A 15,573-nucleotide genomic window follows, 5' to 3' on the forward strand; every position below is an offset into this window, starting at 1 on the left:
GACTAACGCACGCACCACCCCCCACGCGACGTCACAGCCAGCACAGCGCCACAGTGGGGAGTGTCGGGGCGCACAGTGCACCTCCTCCCCTCGCTAGCATCCGCCCCGGAGCCGCAGCAAAGGTTCAAAAGAGCCGCATGCGGCTCCGGAGCCGCGGGTTGCTGACCTATGACATAGGTGGATCAGATGTCTTCTATATTAACATCCCGTGGACTGAAGTAGTTACGATGCTCATTTGCATGCGGTGTACCACCCTTGTCTCTTGTGAATAGAGATCCAGCAGAGAGAAGATTATTTATTGATATTTATTGCGATTTATTTATTCATCAGTCAGAAATTCCATTTATCTGAGTCTTTTTGGTTCATCAATTTTAGAAATCTTGCGCTGATTCTTTCTAGCTTTCCAATTGTCTATAGTATGTGGTGACACTTCTGAATTGGCTACAGATTTCTGGTGCTCCATTTTCCTCACCATTTTCTTTCTCCATTCTTTCATTCATTTACCTATTGGTAGCGCATAGGTTCTTTTTTACATTTAAATTTACAAAAAGTGTTGCAATAAATTGCAATGTATAAATTATGATCAATATGAAATTGACAATATATTTGTTTAAAGTGGTTGTAAACCCACTTTAATGACATTTACCTATGGGTGATCCTATGATAAGGCTTACCTATAGGTGCTATAAATATCTCCTAAACTTGCACCGTTTAGGAGATATTTACACTGCATGCTGCCGATGCCGTGACCGGCGGCTCCCGCGCGCATGCTCCATGGGTCGGGGAGGGGGGGGGGGGGCGGCAGATGGACCACACCATACCCCCCCCTTGGACCACACCAGCTCCAGCCCGCACACCTAACCCCCCCCCCCCCGGTCTCCGGTTCACTCACCCTGGGCAGGCAGCAGCAGTGGCGGCGGCGGCTTTTCCCCCTCCGTGGGTTGGGCTTCCCCTGCATCCTTCCTCCTCCTCCTTCTTGGCCAATAGCATGGCTTCTCCTTTCGGCCAATTGGGAAACGGGTTTCCCTCTTCCTGATTGGCCAGGAGGAGAATCAGTGTGGCAATAGCGAATATCCATTTGCTATTGTCACACAACTGGGTGGGCTCAGGGCGCAGTGCCACCCAGTTGTGTGACACCCTTTTTTGAAGCCTATTAGACCCTCTGGCTCTAATCAGGTGCTTAAAAAAAAAAAAACACTGGAATCCATCCGTACGGTGCCCTGCATCTAGATTAGGGGGCCGGACACATGGATAGGGGGTGGGGCGGCGCCCCTGCGTCCCCAATGAACGGGCCGCCACTGCTAATGACAGCTTCCAACTTCGGCGGCTGGGTCCGGTGAACACACACACAGACGGGAGTCAGAGTCCACTGTCCTGTGTTTGCCTGTTCCCATGGAGGCAGACAGGCATTCCTGCAGTTGTGGACTCCCCATCCATGGCCCAAGTGGCCTGACAGCAGCGCAGGCCCGACAGGCGCTTGCCACCTGCTAAGTTTGGCGGCAGGATGCACATGGGAATCGGGACTAATGGTTGGCTGGGGCTGGGTCACTGGGCAGGTGGGCCCCCCCGGGCAACTGCCCAGCATGCCCATTCAGTAAGATGGCCCAGGCCGACTCCCATGGACTCCTGGGATACATGACGCCGATATCCCAGGTGTCCATGGGAAGCACCTAATGACGTAATCACCTATTTAGAAAAAAAAATTAAATAAACATAGTTACCATTTAAAAGCGAATGGAGGATGGGGATTGTATTAAGTGCAAGTGAAAAAAAAGAGTGGAACTCCGCTTTAATATCTTCAAATTTTGTGTGTTGCTGCCCTCTTCTGGACATACCTGGAATTCTCGCTTTGCGAGGCAAGACTATTGAATTGATCTTTGAGGTTGAAGATTGAGAACTCTGGTAGTAATCCACACAATTGCCCTCACATATGCAGGTACATTGTGTGGGTAATGCCCCATTGAAAATTCTTTACTATATGATAAGTCAGTTACTGATAGTTACTTCAGTTATATATATTACAGCAATTGACCAAAAACGTTGAGTCAGTTTTCAGGTTCACTGCGTGGTATACAGCCATTGATTCATTATCAGGGGTCACTTTACTTGGTACACCAGTTGCAAAGGCATTTCCTTATCTGCATAATGCACTGTGTCAATTTGGCCTTACTCCGTAGCACCATACTTGGTCCCGCTGTAACCCCACAGTGGTAGTGGAAACTGCACACCGCCACACAGCATCTGGTAGTTACTTCTTGTACTTTTTTATCTTGTGAGTCCGGATTTCTTTATATGTGACTATTTTTCATGTTTTAATACACTTGTATGTTTGGTGGAGGTTGTTTTGGATTATTTTCAGGATTTTAATTTTTAGATGTTTTTTAATACATTACTGTATATATTTATATTATATAATAGATGTAGCACCCTACAGGTAGGTGCTAGGTAAAATATAGTGTGCTTTGTCTGCCTAACAGCAGAGCCATGATTTCTTTTGGTCAGGTAGGTTGTCGTGGCTCCCAGGTGTGTCTGCTGGGGAGTCTCCCCACTGGCCCTGTGAGAGGTTTTTCATTGGGCAGTGGAGGAAACCCAATCAGAGACACATTCAGGCATGTAACTACCCCAGAAGGCAGATTCTGCCGCATAGAATTCTTGGAGTGGGTATACGTTTGAGGGGAGTGTATGACTCATGGTCTTTGTCAGGAGCAGAGTCCGAGGAGGGGGAGTACAGCTGTCTCTTCTCCTGTCAGAGGAAGCGGATGTCTTGGGGTGCTGCCTGAGAGTCCAGAGGGTGCTGAGTTGAGCTGAAGGGGATCCGGTGTGCCGAGAACCAGCGGAGAGAGAGAGGGGTCCAGTCCCAGGAAAGCCTACACAGGTCGGGAGTACTGAGGATTGCCCCTGGGGGTCTACCTAGTGTCAGTGGGGGACCACTCAGGAGGAGGTTCTGGGATCCAAGTGTCAGCTAGCTGTAAAGGGGGTGCCTGGTCAGAGGACCCTGAAGTTAGAGGGGGTACCTAGTCAGAGGGCCCTGAAGTTAGAGGGGGTACCTAGTCAGAGGGCCCTGAAGTTAGAGGGGGTACCTAGTCAGAGAGCCCTGAAGTTAGAGGGGTACCTAGTCAGAGGGCCCTGAAGTGTTAAAGGGTGAGCCTGCAGTTTGGGCCCTGAAGAGTCAGTATACAGTGTGGAGTATACCAGTTGAGAGTTGCAGCAGCACATGAATTCACAAAGCGCTACCTCAAGCCAGCGCAGGGCCGAAGGGAGCTGTTCAGTGACTTTTGAGTAAAGCAGTGTCAGGTCCAATTTTCTACAGTCCTGGATCTTCTAGACTAAGGTTGAGGTTCCAGCACAGTTTTCAGTGTTGCATTACTTTCAAGCATCAGGAAGCGTTAGCTAGCATCGGCTGGCGTCAAGATAGCGCTAACAAGCACATTTTTGCTAAAAGAGTCCCAAAGTGTACCTAGTTGAGCCTAAGGAGTATCCCATTCATTCCCTTCTCCCATCCCCTAAAATATAATAAAAAAACCAAACAAAGATGCTGGAATTGTCAATGTCTCAGTGCTCACACCTGGAGTCACAGCTCACATGGGCTGAAGAGATAACCGGTAACAATAGCAGACCCACCTCAGACTCAATGCCTGGAAAACCTGCTGCATTTGGGGGCTCGTCCGGGATTTTGCCATTAGTTACTGGGTCAGTTGCCCCTGGCAACAGCAAAAGGAAAAGTCCAAAAAGTCAATTTTTGTGCCCAGTACTGTTATTCAAATGCCAGGCCGGGTGTGAGACTGCAGCTGCGGGAGGTAGGGAGAGTGGGTTGAAGCTGGAAGCCCATATGGAAGGATGCTTGTGGCAACGCAAATGTTCCAAGAAAAACTGCAATTTAATGAGGACTTTTCATATGAACTATTAGATGTACTCTGCTACCAGAAGATGGAGAGCATGGGGGAAAAATGTCCGAGTGCTGCAACTGCTTAACAGAGAAGAGTCCTAGGGTAGACAGTGAAGATGGCGTCAGGGGTCCCTGGGAGGACAGAGAAGAGGACGCCGAATGTCCTAGCTTGGACGGTGAAGATGAAGGTCGGGGGCACAGGAAGAGAGGTGCCAGGGGCCGGGTGTGCGTGCATGCTATAAGGAAGGATGTTGACCGTGCATTTGACAGCAGAACATTTATTCTTTATGGTTGCTGCACTGATACTGTGGGGATTGTAGTCGGCCATGCCGAGAGAGGCAGTGGGGCTAGTCCCGGAGCCAGTATAGAAGATGAGGATTGCACGTGTGTTGAGAGGAAGAGAAGTATCAGCCGTGCGACCGACAGCGGGATGCCACTCTTGCCGAGCAAGGAGGGACAGCTGGCTTCAGTAAAGGAAGGCGCAGTTGTGGCCCTAGTGCAATTGAGATGGACGGATGCATGTCTAGCAAGTGACATGATCCGCTTAGCAGCTATTTCCCAGAGGCTTGCAGTGAAGAAGCATGGCAGTGAAAGAGTTACAGTACCGCGCAGGAAAGCGCGCCACTTGCAGATCTGCCCAGCAGGAGGAGTCATCGCCCCAATATGGCGAAAGGCTGGAGACAGCGGGAACATCCGGCCAATCAGGAGTGACCCAGGGGACCCTATTAATATCCCTTCCTTCGGGTGTGGTCGTCCGGGAGACACATGTAGGGGAGAGAAGCATGTCGTTTGTGAGAGGAGCGAAGAGTGTTCCCGCTATTACTGCCACCATGGATGCATTGCTGCAGAGGTTGAAGGGCTGGGGGGTCAGCCTGTGAGTTTTTATTTTGCCTAGGATAGTAAAAATCCTTGCACCGGCTCTGCTCACAGATGCTCAATAGGGTTTAGGTCTGGAGACATTCTTGGCCAGTCCATCACCTTTACCCTCAGCTTCTTTAGAAAGGCAGTGGTCATCTTGGAGGTGTGTTTGGGGTTGTTATGTTGGAATACTGCCCTGCAGCCCAGTCTCTGAAGGGAGGGGATCATGCTCTGCTTCAGTATGTCACAGTACATGTTGGCATTCATGGCATGACAATGACCCAAAACATACCGCCAAGGCAACAAAGGAGTGGCACAAGAAGAAGCACATCGAGGTCATGGAGTGGCCTAGCCAGTCTCCAGACCTTAATCCTATAGAAAAAGTATGAAGGGAGCTGAAACTTCGAGTTTCCAAGCAACAGCCAAGAAACCTTAAGGATTTAGAGAAGATCTGTGAAGAAGAGTGGACCAAAATCCCTCCTGAGATGTGTGCAAACCTGGTCACCAACTACAAGAAACGTCTGACCTCTGTGCTTCCAACAAGGGTTTCCCCACCAACTACTAACATGTTTTGCTTGGGGATCAAATACTTATTTTACTCACTGAGCTGAAACTCCATTTATAAAATTTGTGCAAACTTACAAAATGTGCAGGGGGTCAAAAAAATTATTTTCCCCACTGGTGGTATCAGAAGTTTTGAGGTAGGTTTTTGTAACACGCCAACAGATGGCAGCACAAGGCTGCACACAGTCACAGGAAGCAGGACCTTCATAAGTCAGTGTGCCAATGGGCATCGTCCTGTGAACATTGGGAGCTGTGCAACTGGTGCTATTCTGTCCACGTGTATCACCACGTCTGCTATTTCATCATGGACAGCATGTTAGAACAAATGTAAAATTCTGCGTGAAACTGATTTGAGTGGTACACGCCATTGTTCTCCGACATACATCATGCACAAGTTGCCGAATGGTTTTGACATTTTCGGGAGTTGAGTTCATTGAAGGTCTTCCTGATCTCTCGTCATCTTTCAGTGATGTTCATCCGTTCTTGAAGCTTGCGTGCCACTCAAAACACCTTGAACGACTCATTGCAGCATCGCCGTAAACTTGCCGAATCATGTCAAACATCTCCCTGGCACATTTGCCCAGTTTTTACGCAGACTTTTACGTTTGCTCTTTGTTCTCACATGCTGTCAATAATAAAAAAGCAGACATGGTGACGCACGTGGTCAGAAAATATGAAATTCTGCGTAAAACTGGGCAAATCTCCCACAGAGACGTTTGACATGATTTGGCAAGTTTACGGCAATGCTGTAATTTGTCATTCAAGGTGTTTTGAGTGGCGCGCAAGCTTCAAGAACATCACTGGAAGATGACGAGAGATCAGGAAGACCTTTAACCGGTTGCCGACCGCTTACCGCATATTTTCTGCGGCAGTGTGGCTCTCCCAGGCAAACCAACGTAGGGATACATCGGTCGCCTGGTGGCAGCTAGGGGGCGAGCATGCGCCGCTGGTGGCGCACTCCCGCTCCCGATTGTCAGCAGGTCAGGTGGCTCCGGTTGCCGTCTGACACCCGCGATTGCTCCCCGCTAAGAGAGAAGGACGGTCGGATGTTGTAAACACAGCCGACCGTTCTTCTCCCTGGAATGATCACAGAGCCCCTGTGATCCTTCTATATAGGAAGACAGGTCTCTATGGTCATTCCACAAGCCACGCCCCCCCCCCCCACAGTTAGAAACACTCCCCTAGGCTCACATTTAACCCCTTGATCACCCACAGGGTTAACCCCTTCCCTGCCAGAGTCATTATTACAGTGACAGTGCATATTTTTAGCACTGATTACTGTAGTAATGTCACTGGTGCCCCAAAAAGTGTCAAAAATGTCAGTTAGGGGTCCGATCTGTCCGCCACAATGTCGCAGTACCGCAAAAAATTGCAGATGGCCGCCATTACTAGTTAAAAAAAAAAAAAACAATAAAAATAACAAATCTTTCCCTTAGTTAGTAAACGCAATAACTTTTGCGCAAGCCAATCAAAATACGCTTATTGCGATTTTGTTTTTTAAAAAAAATATGTAGCGGAAAACAAATTGGCCTAAAATGTTAAAAAAATTTGATTTTTAATTTTTTTTTGGGAATGTTATATAAAATGTGAAAAATATTGTTTTTTGTTTTCAGAATTGTCGCTTTTTTTGTTTATAGTGCAAAAAATAAAAATCGCACCGGTGATCAAATACCACCAAAAGAAAGCTCTATTTGTGGGGAAAAAAAGGACGTAAATTTTATTTGGGTACAGCGTCGAACGACCGCGCAAATGTCCGTTAAAGTAACGCAGTGCCAAGTTTGAAAAAAGTGGCCTGGTCATTAAGGGGGCAAATCCTTCCAGTCTTAAAGTGGTTAATGAGCTCAACCCCCCCGAAAATGTCAAAACCATTCATCAACTTGCGCATGACAATCACTGGGGAACAATCGGGTGGGCCACTCAAAACAGTTTCACGCAGAATTTGACGTTTGCTCTTTGTTCTAACATGCTGTCCATGATGAAATAGCAGATTTGGTAACGTACGTGGTCAGAATAGCACCAGTTGCACAGCTCCCGATGTACACAGGATGATGTCTTTTGGCACACTGACTTATGAAGGTCATTGCTCCCTGTGACTGTGTGTGCAGCCTTGTGCTGCCATCTGTTGGTGTGTTACAAAACTAGTCTTGAACCTTTTTTGATACCACCTTGTATTTATTGCAATATGAATTAGGATAAAGAATAGAGCCAACATATTTCAGGGGCCTCAAGGCACCTTCTTCATAAGGGCTATCTTTAGCTGTTGGTGCCAGCCACCCTCTTATATATATTTGGGTTGTGTTTTTATAGCCCTGATGGATGAAACTTTATTCTATATTTCATATTGAAATAAATATATACCTTGGCAGTTAAAGGAGAAGTATGGGAAAAATTTGTTTGGCTGTACTTCTCCTATGGATCACAGGAGTGCAGTTCTTTCTGGACTCCTGTGATTAGTTTTCAGCAGAGAGCGGGCTGATGTCCGCTGTCTGCTGATGCCAGAGAAGTCGGTCCAGGCACCGCGTCATCAAGACCACAGAGTCGGGATCCGCCAGGTCTCTGGACCGACACCCAGCTCAGGCTCTCAGCGAGCTGCTGAGAGCCTGAGCCGGCCACTCAGCGAGCTGCTGAGAGCCTGAGCCGGCCGCTCCCACCCTCTCCACAGCCCAGCGCTCCAATCAGCAACTCTCTGCTCGGTCGGGGAGCTGTCAGTGCAGAGGCGCCAAGGGACAGATGCTGCATCCACCTAGGTAAGTATAAATAGGGGAAAACTGATTCCCATACATCTCCTTTAACCACTTGTCGACCAGCCGCCGCAGTTATAAGGTGGCAGGTCAGCAGGTTCCTGCGAATTGCCCTACCTGTACGGCGGTTCGTGGGAGCGATCCTGTGGGTGCGTGCCCATGCCCACTAGCCAGCTGGGAAGCCGGGCACCCGCGATCGTTCCCCGTGGAGAGAGAACGGCGGTCTGCTGTTGTAAACACAGCAGATCATTGTTCTCTCTGCTATCAACACAGAGCCCTTGTGTTCCTGCTATTAGGAACACAGGTCTCTGTGTTGAAATTACAAGCCCATACCCCTCACAGTTAGAAAACACCCCCTAGGCTCACCCTTTAAATGCCCCTGGGTTAACCCCTTCCCTGCCAGTGTCATTATTACAGTAACAGTGCATATTTTTAGCACTGATTACTGTAGTAATGTCACTGGTCCCCCTAAAAGTGTCAAAAATTTCAGTTAGGGGTCCAATCTGTCCGTCGCAATGTCGCAGTCCCGCTAAAAATCACTGATCGCCGCCATTACTTATGAAAAATAAACAAAATTACATAAATCTTTCCCTTAGTTTGTAGACGCTAAAAGTTTTGCACAAACCAATCAAAATACACTGATTGGGATTTTTTTTTTTTTTACCAAAAATATGTAGCACAAAACAAATTGGCCTAAAATGATGAATTTTTTTTTTTTCTGGGGGGGGGGGGGGGGGGATAATATATAGCAGAAAGTGAAAATGTTTTTTTGTTTTTTTCAGAATTGACGCTGTTTTTTTTATATCGCTAAAAATAAAAATCGCACAGGTGATCAAATACCACCAAAAGAAAACTTTATTTGTAGGAAAAAAAGGACGTCAATTTTTTTTGGGTACAGTGTCGCACGACCGCGCAATTTGTCAGTTTAAAATAACGCAGTGCCGAATTGCAAAAAAATGGCCTGGTAAGGGAGGGAAATCTTACAATGCAGAAGTGGTTAAAGAGGAAGTAAATCCGCTGAAAAAAAAAGGGAAACAAAAACTAGCTCATTATGAAGTACTTACCTAAAAACGAAGCCCCCGCAGTGCCGAAAGCACGGCCGACATGTTCGGCTGTCCTGCTTCCTGGATCGCGTCCTCCGGCCCTCTGATCACTCCCGCACATACGCGCGGAGGAGCCGCCGTTCACGGCACTGGGCTTTGAAGGAACGGCACGGTGACGCCATAGGCTGCATGCACTGTAAATATCTCCTAAACGGTGCAAGTTTAGGAGATATTTATAGCACCTATAGGTAAGCCTTAACCGCTTGCCGACCACCGCACGACTGTTTACTGTGGCGGTCAGCCCCGTACGGGCAAAGTGACGTAGTACTACGTCACTAGCCTGTGAGCCTCTAGGGGGTGAGCGCGCACCGCCGGAGGTGTGCTCCCGCCCCGGCTCGTTCCCTAAGAAGTCCGCGCGTGTGACTCGCGATATCTCCGTGGAGAGGGAGAAAGGCAGGCGGCTAATGTAAACAAAGCCGTCTGTCATTCTCCCTGATGTAACTGCAGAGATCACACGATCCTGCTATGTAGGATTGTATGTCTTTGTGCTTACATCACAAGCCACACCCCTTTACAGTTAGAATCACGCCCCTAGGGACACACTTAAAGTGGAGTTCCACCCAAAAGTGGAACTTCTGTTTTAAATAGTCCTAACCCCCTGACATGCCACATTTGGCATGTCATTTTTTTGGGGGGGGAGCGGGTACCTAGTTTTGACAGGTACCTGCTCCCACTTCCGTTCGGAGCGCCGCGGCGCCCTGAGCGGAAGTTCTTCTCTCTCCCTCCCCCCTGCAATCTTCTGGGACATGTCAGAGGTCCCCGAAGATTGCCGGCCAATCACGACGCGTAGCGCAACTCGCACATGCGCAGTGCGTACCCGGCTGTGAAGCCGCAAACTGTCACAGCCGGGTGCCCACATCAGTGATGCCGGCGCTGCAGAGCAGAGAGGGAGAAGACGGCGCATCGCTGGACCGTGGGACAGATGAGTGTGCGGTTAGGCTGGAACTCCGCTTTAACCCCTTGCTCTCTAATAAAATTAACCCCTTCCCTGCCAGTGTCATTTTCACAGTAACAGTGCATATGTATAGCACTGATTACTGTAGTAATGTCACTGGTAACCCCAAAAGTGTCAAAAATGTCAGTCAGGGGTCCGATCTGTCCGCCGCAATGTCGCAGTCCTGCAAAAAAATCGCAGATCGCCGCCATTACTCGTTAAAAAAAAAAAAACACCAAAAATGACATAAATCTTTCCCTTAGTTAGTAAATGCAATAACTTTTGCACAAACCAGTCAAAATACGCTTATTGCAATTTTTTTTTCCAAAAATATGTAGCAGAAAACAAATTGGCCAAAAATGTTAAAAAATTTAGATTTTTACATTTTTTTTTTTTGGGAATTTCATATAAAAAAATTTGAAAAATATTGTCAAGAAATACTAGAATCTCCTCTGTATAAGACTCCCTGACACCTACTGACTTCTATAGAAGACCCCCAGTACCTACCAAACGCTATATAAGACCCTTCTACATGTTATCTCTATATAAGACTCAAGGCACCTATCGATCTCTATAAGACTCCAGACCCCTATGAAGACCACCCAACACACTGACCTCTATATAAGACCCCCCCTGACACCTACTGACCTCCATATAAGACCACCCAACACACTGACCTCTATATAGGACCTACTGCACTCTATATAAGACCACCCAACACACTGGCCTCTAAATAAGACCCCCCTGATACCTGCTGACCTCTAAATAAGACCTCCAAATACCTAGCAACCTCTATATAAGACCCCCTGATACTCACTTTCTTCTATGTAAGACCCCTGGACAGCTATCTACCTCTATATAAGATCCCCTGACACCCACTGACTTCTATATAAGACCCTCAATACCTACTAACCGCTATATAAGACCCTTCTACATGTTATCTCTATATAAGACTCAAGACACATACCGATCTCTATAAGACTGCAGACCCCTACGAAGACCACCCAACACACTGACCTCTATATAAGAACCCCCCTGACACTTACTGACCTCCATATAAGACCACCCAGCGCACTGACCTCTATATTGGACCAACTGCCCTCTATATAAGACCACCCGACACACGGACCTCTATATAAGACCCCCAGACACCTACTGACCTCCAAATACCTAGCAACCTCTATTTAAGACCCCCTGATACTCACTTTATTCTATGTAAGACCCCTGGACACCTACCCACCTCTATACAAGATCCCCTGACACCTACCCACCTCTATATAAGATCCCCTGACACCCGCTTACCTCTATATAAGACCCACTGACACCCACTTACCTCTATATAAGACCCTCTGATACCTACATACATCTATATAAAACTCCAGACATCTACCTACTTCTACATAAGACTCCCCTGAAACCCACTGACCTCTATATAAAACACCCTCACACTCCTCTGTCTCTCTTCTGAGGTGATGATATGAGGTCCCTCTGTAGAAAATCACTGTCTCTCTCTCTCCAACTGAGTTTCCTGGTTCAGTCCTGGCCCTCTTCCCCCATGGGTGTGACACATTTCTCTCAAACTCCCTGAGAGAAGTTCCTCCTCACCCACCCCTCAGTCTGTTGTCTGGGTTACCTGTCCGGGGCAGTGTGACAGCCATGCCGTTTCCGGCCTGATTTGCCCATCATCCACTCTACCAGGACAGGTGTGACATTGGGCGGGACTGGGGCGTGTAAGCCGAGACAGCGGCCGAGGTGAGAAGAGGGAAGGAGCCAGACACAAGAGTCGGAAGTGGGCGGGGTGATGAGGGAAGCCGAGTGTAAGCAGTCCTGTCATCGGCAGCTGTCACAATGGCCGGTTCTCTCTATCCACTGGGTGGCACGCAGCCGCCATCTCATATAGGATTTTGTGGGAGTATAGTTTGCGTGCCCACAGAGAGAGTTCTGCGTGCCATGGGTTCACCATTACTGGTCTGGAGGGATAATTGGTACATTTTTGATAGTCATGTGATATGTAAAATACAAAATCAATTTAAATATTTATTGGTTTTTTGTTTTCTTCAGCAACAAATGAGACCACAGCAATGACTTCAATATCTATTACTGAGCCCTCAACTTTACCTACAACTGAGACTGCAACTTCAAAAACAACTGAATCCACAACTTTACCTGCTACTAAGTCCACAAATTTACCCACAGCTGAGCCTGCAAAATTTACCACTACTGCATCCTCAAATTCTCTCAAAACTGCAAGTGCAACTACAAATGAGTCTAAACCTGGGCTCACAACTCTACCCCCAACACAACCCTCAACTTTACCCAACAAGGAGTCTGCAATAACGCCCACAACCAAGTCTGCAACTTCACCTAAAACCGAGACCACAGCAATGACTTCAATATCTATTACTGAACCCTCAACTTTACCTACAACTGAGACTACAGCTTCAAAAACAACTGAATCCACAACTTTACCTGCTACTAAGTCCACTAATTTACCCACAGCTGAGCCTGCAAAATTTACCACTACTGCATCCTCAAATTTTCTCAAAACTGCAAGTGCAACTACAAATGAATCTAAACCTGGGCTCATAACTCTACCCCCAACACAACCCTCAACTTTACTCAGCAATGGGTCCGCAATAACGCCCACAACCAAGTTTGCAACTTTACCTAACACTGAGGCCACAGCAATGACTTCAATATCTATTACTGAGCCCACAACTTTACCTACAACTGAGACTGCAACTTCAAAAACAACTGAATCCACAACTTTACCTGCAACTAAGTCCACTAATTTACCCACAGCTGAGCCTGCAAAATTTACCACTACTGGGTCCTCAAATTCCCTCAAAACTGCAAGTGCAACTACAAATGAGTCTAAACCTGGGCTCATAACTCTACCCCAAACACAACCCTCAACTTTACTCAGCAATGGGTCCGCAATAATGCCCACAACCAAGTCTACAACTTTACCTAAAACCGAGACCACAGCAATGACTTCAATATCGATTACTGAGCCCTCAACTGAATCTATAACTATCTTAAAAATTGAGCCCACAAATTTAACCCCAACTGAGTCTGAACGTTCAATCACAACTAAGTCTACAACTCTATCCACAACTGGGTTTGTAACTTTAACACCTACTGAGTCCTTAACTTTACTCAAAACCGAGTCCATTGCTTTAACCACAACTAAGTCCACAGCTGCACTTACATCTGAATCTGAAACTTTACTTACAACTGAGCCTGCAACTATTCTCACAACTGAATCTGAAACTTTATTTTCAACTGAGCCTGAAACTTTACTTACAACTGAGGCTAAAACTTTAATTACAACTGAGGCTAAAACTTTACTTAAAACTGAGCCTGAAACATTGCTTACAACTGAGCCTGAAACATTGCTTATAACTGAGTCTGAAACTTTACTTACAACTGAGGCTGAAACTTTACTTACAACTGAGCCTGGAACTTTAATCACAACTGAGCCTGAAAATTTACTTACAACTGAATCTGAAACTTTACTTACAACTGAATCTGAAACTTTACTTACAACTGAATCTGAAACTTTACTTACAACTGAATCTAAAACTTTACTTACAACCGAGTCTGAAACCTTAACTGCATCTGAGTCTGAAACTTTACATACAACTGAATCTGAAACTTTACTTACAACTGAATCTGAAACTTTACTTACAACTGAATCTAAAACTTTACTTACAACCGAGTCTGAAACCTTAACTGCAACTGAGTCTGAAACTTTACTTACAACTGAATCTGAAACTTTACTTACAACTGAATCTGAAACTTTAACTGCAACTGAGTCTGAAACTATCTTCACAACTGAATCTGAAACTTTACTTACAACTGAGTCTGAAACTATCTTCACAACTGAATCTAAAACTTTACTTACAACCGAGTCTGAAACCTTAACTGCAACTGAGTCTGAAACTTTACTTACAACTGAATCTGAAACTTTACTTACAACTGAATCTGAAACTTTAACGGCAACTGAGGCTGAAACTATCTTCACAACTGAATCTGAAACTTTACTTACAACCGAGTCTGAAACTTTAACTGCAACTGAGTCTGAAATTTTACTTACAACTGAGGCTGAAACTTTAACTGCAACTGAGGCTGAAACTTTAACTGCAACTGAGGCTGAAACTATCTTCACAACTGAATCTGAAACTTTACTTACAACTGAGTCTGAAACATTAACTGCAACTGAGTCAGAAACTTTACTTACAACTGAGTCAGAAACTTTACTTACAACTGAGGCTGAAACTTTACTTACAACTGAATTTGAAACATTAACTGCAACTGAGTCTGAAATGATCTTCACAACAGAAACTTTACTTACAACTGAATCTGAAAATGTACTTACAACTGAGTCTGAAACTTTACTTGCAACTGAATCTGAAACTTTACTTACAACTGAGTCTGAAACTTTACTTGCAACTGAATCTGAAACTTTACTTACAACTGAGTCTGAAACTTTAACTGCGACTGAGTCTGAAACTTTACTTACAACGGAGTCTGAAACTTTAACTGCAACTGATTTTGAAACTATCCTCACAACTAAATCTGAAACGTTAACCGCAACTGAATCTGAAACTTTACTTACAACTGAGTCTGAAACTTTAACCGCAACTGAGTTTGAAACTATCCTCACAACTGAGTCGGAAACTTTAACCACAACTGAGACTGAAAGTTTACTTACAACTGGGTTGGAACCTTTAACCACAACTGAGTCTGAAACTTTACTTACAACTGAGTCTGCAACGTTAACCAACCCTGAGTCCACAGCTATTCTCACAACTGAATTTGAAACTTTACCCACTGCTGAGTTCTCAACTTTACTCACAAATGAGTTTTCAACTATCCCTCCAATTGAGTCTGCAACTTTAACCACAACTGAGACCAAAACTATCCTCACAACTGAGTCTGCAACATTACCAAACCCTGAGTTCACAACTGGCTTCACAACTGAATTTGAAAACGTAAGCATTACTGAGTTGTCAACTTCATTCACAAGACAGTCTGCAACTTTAACCACAGTTGAGTCCGCAACTATCCCTACCACGGAGTATGCAATTTTAACCACAACTGAGAATGCAACTTTAAACACAACTGAGTCCTCAACTTTAAACACAACTGAGTCCTCAACTTTAAACACAACTGAGTCCTCAACTTTAAACACAACTGAGTTCTCAACTTTAAACACAACCGAGACTACAAGTTCTACCACAACTGAGTCTGGAAATTTAACGACAACTGAATCCACAACTAGCCTCAAAACTGAGTTTGCAAGTTTCAACACAGCTGAGTTCTCAACTTTAACCACAACTAAGTCTACAACTTCACCCACAATCAAGTCTTCAACTTTAACCACGATTGAGTTTGCAACATTACCTGCTACCGGGCCCCCAACTTTAACAACAACTTTAGCCGCTACCAAGCCTTCAATTTTAACCACTACTCAACTCTCAA

The sequence above is a fragment of the Pelophylax lessonae genome (genome assembly GCF_965119305.1).
Source record: "Pelophylax lessonae genome assembly, chromosome: 5".
Taxonomy (NCBI): domain Eukaryota; kingdom Metazoa; phylum Chordata; class Amphibia; order Anura; family Ranidae; genus Pelophylax; species Pelophylax lessonae.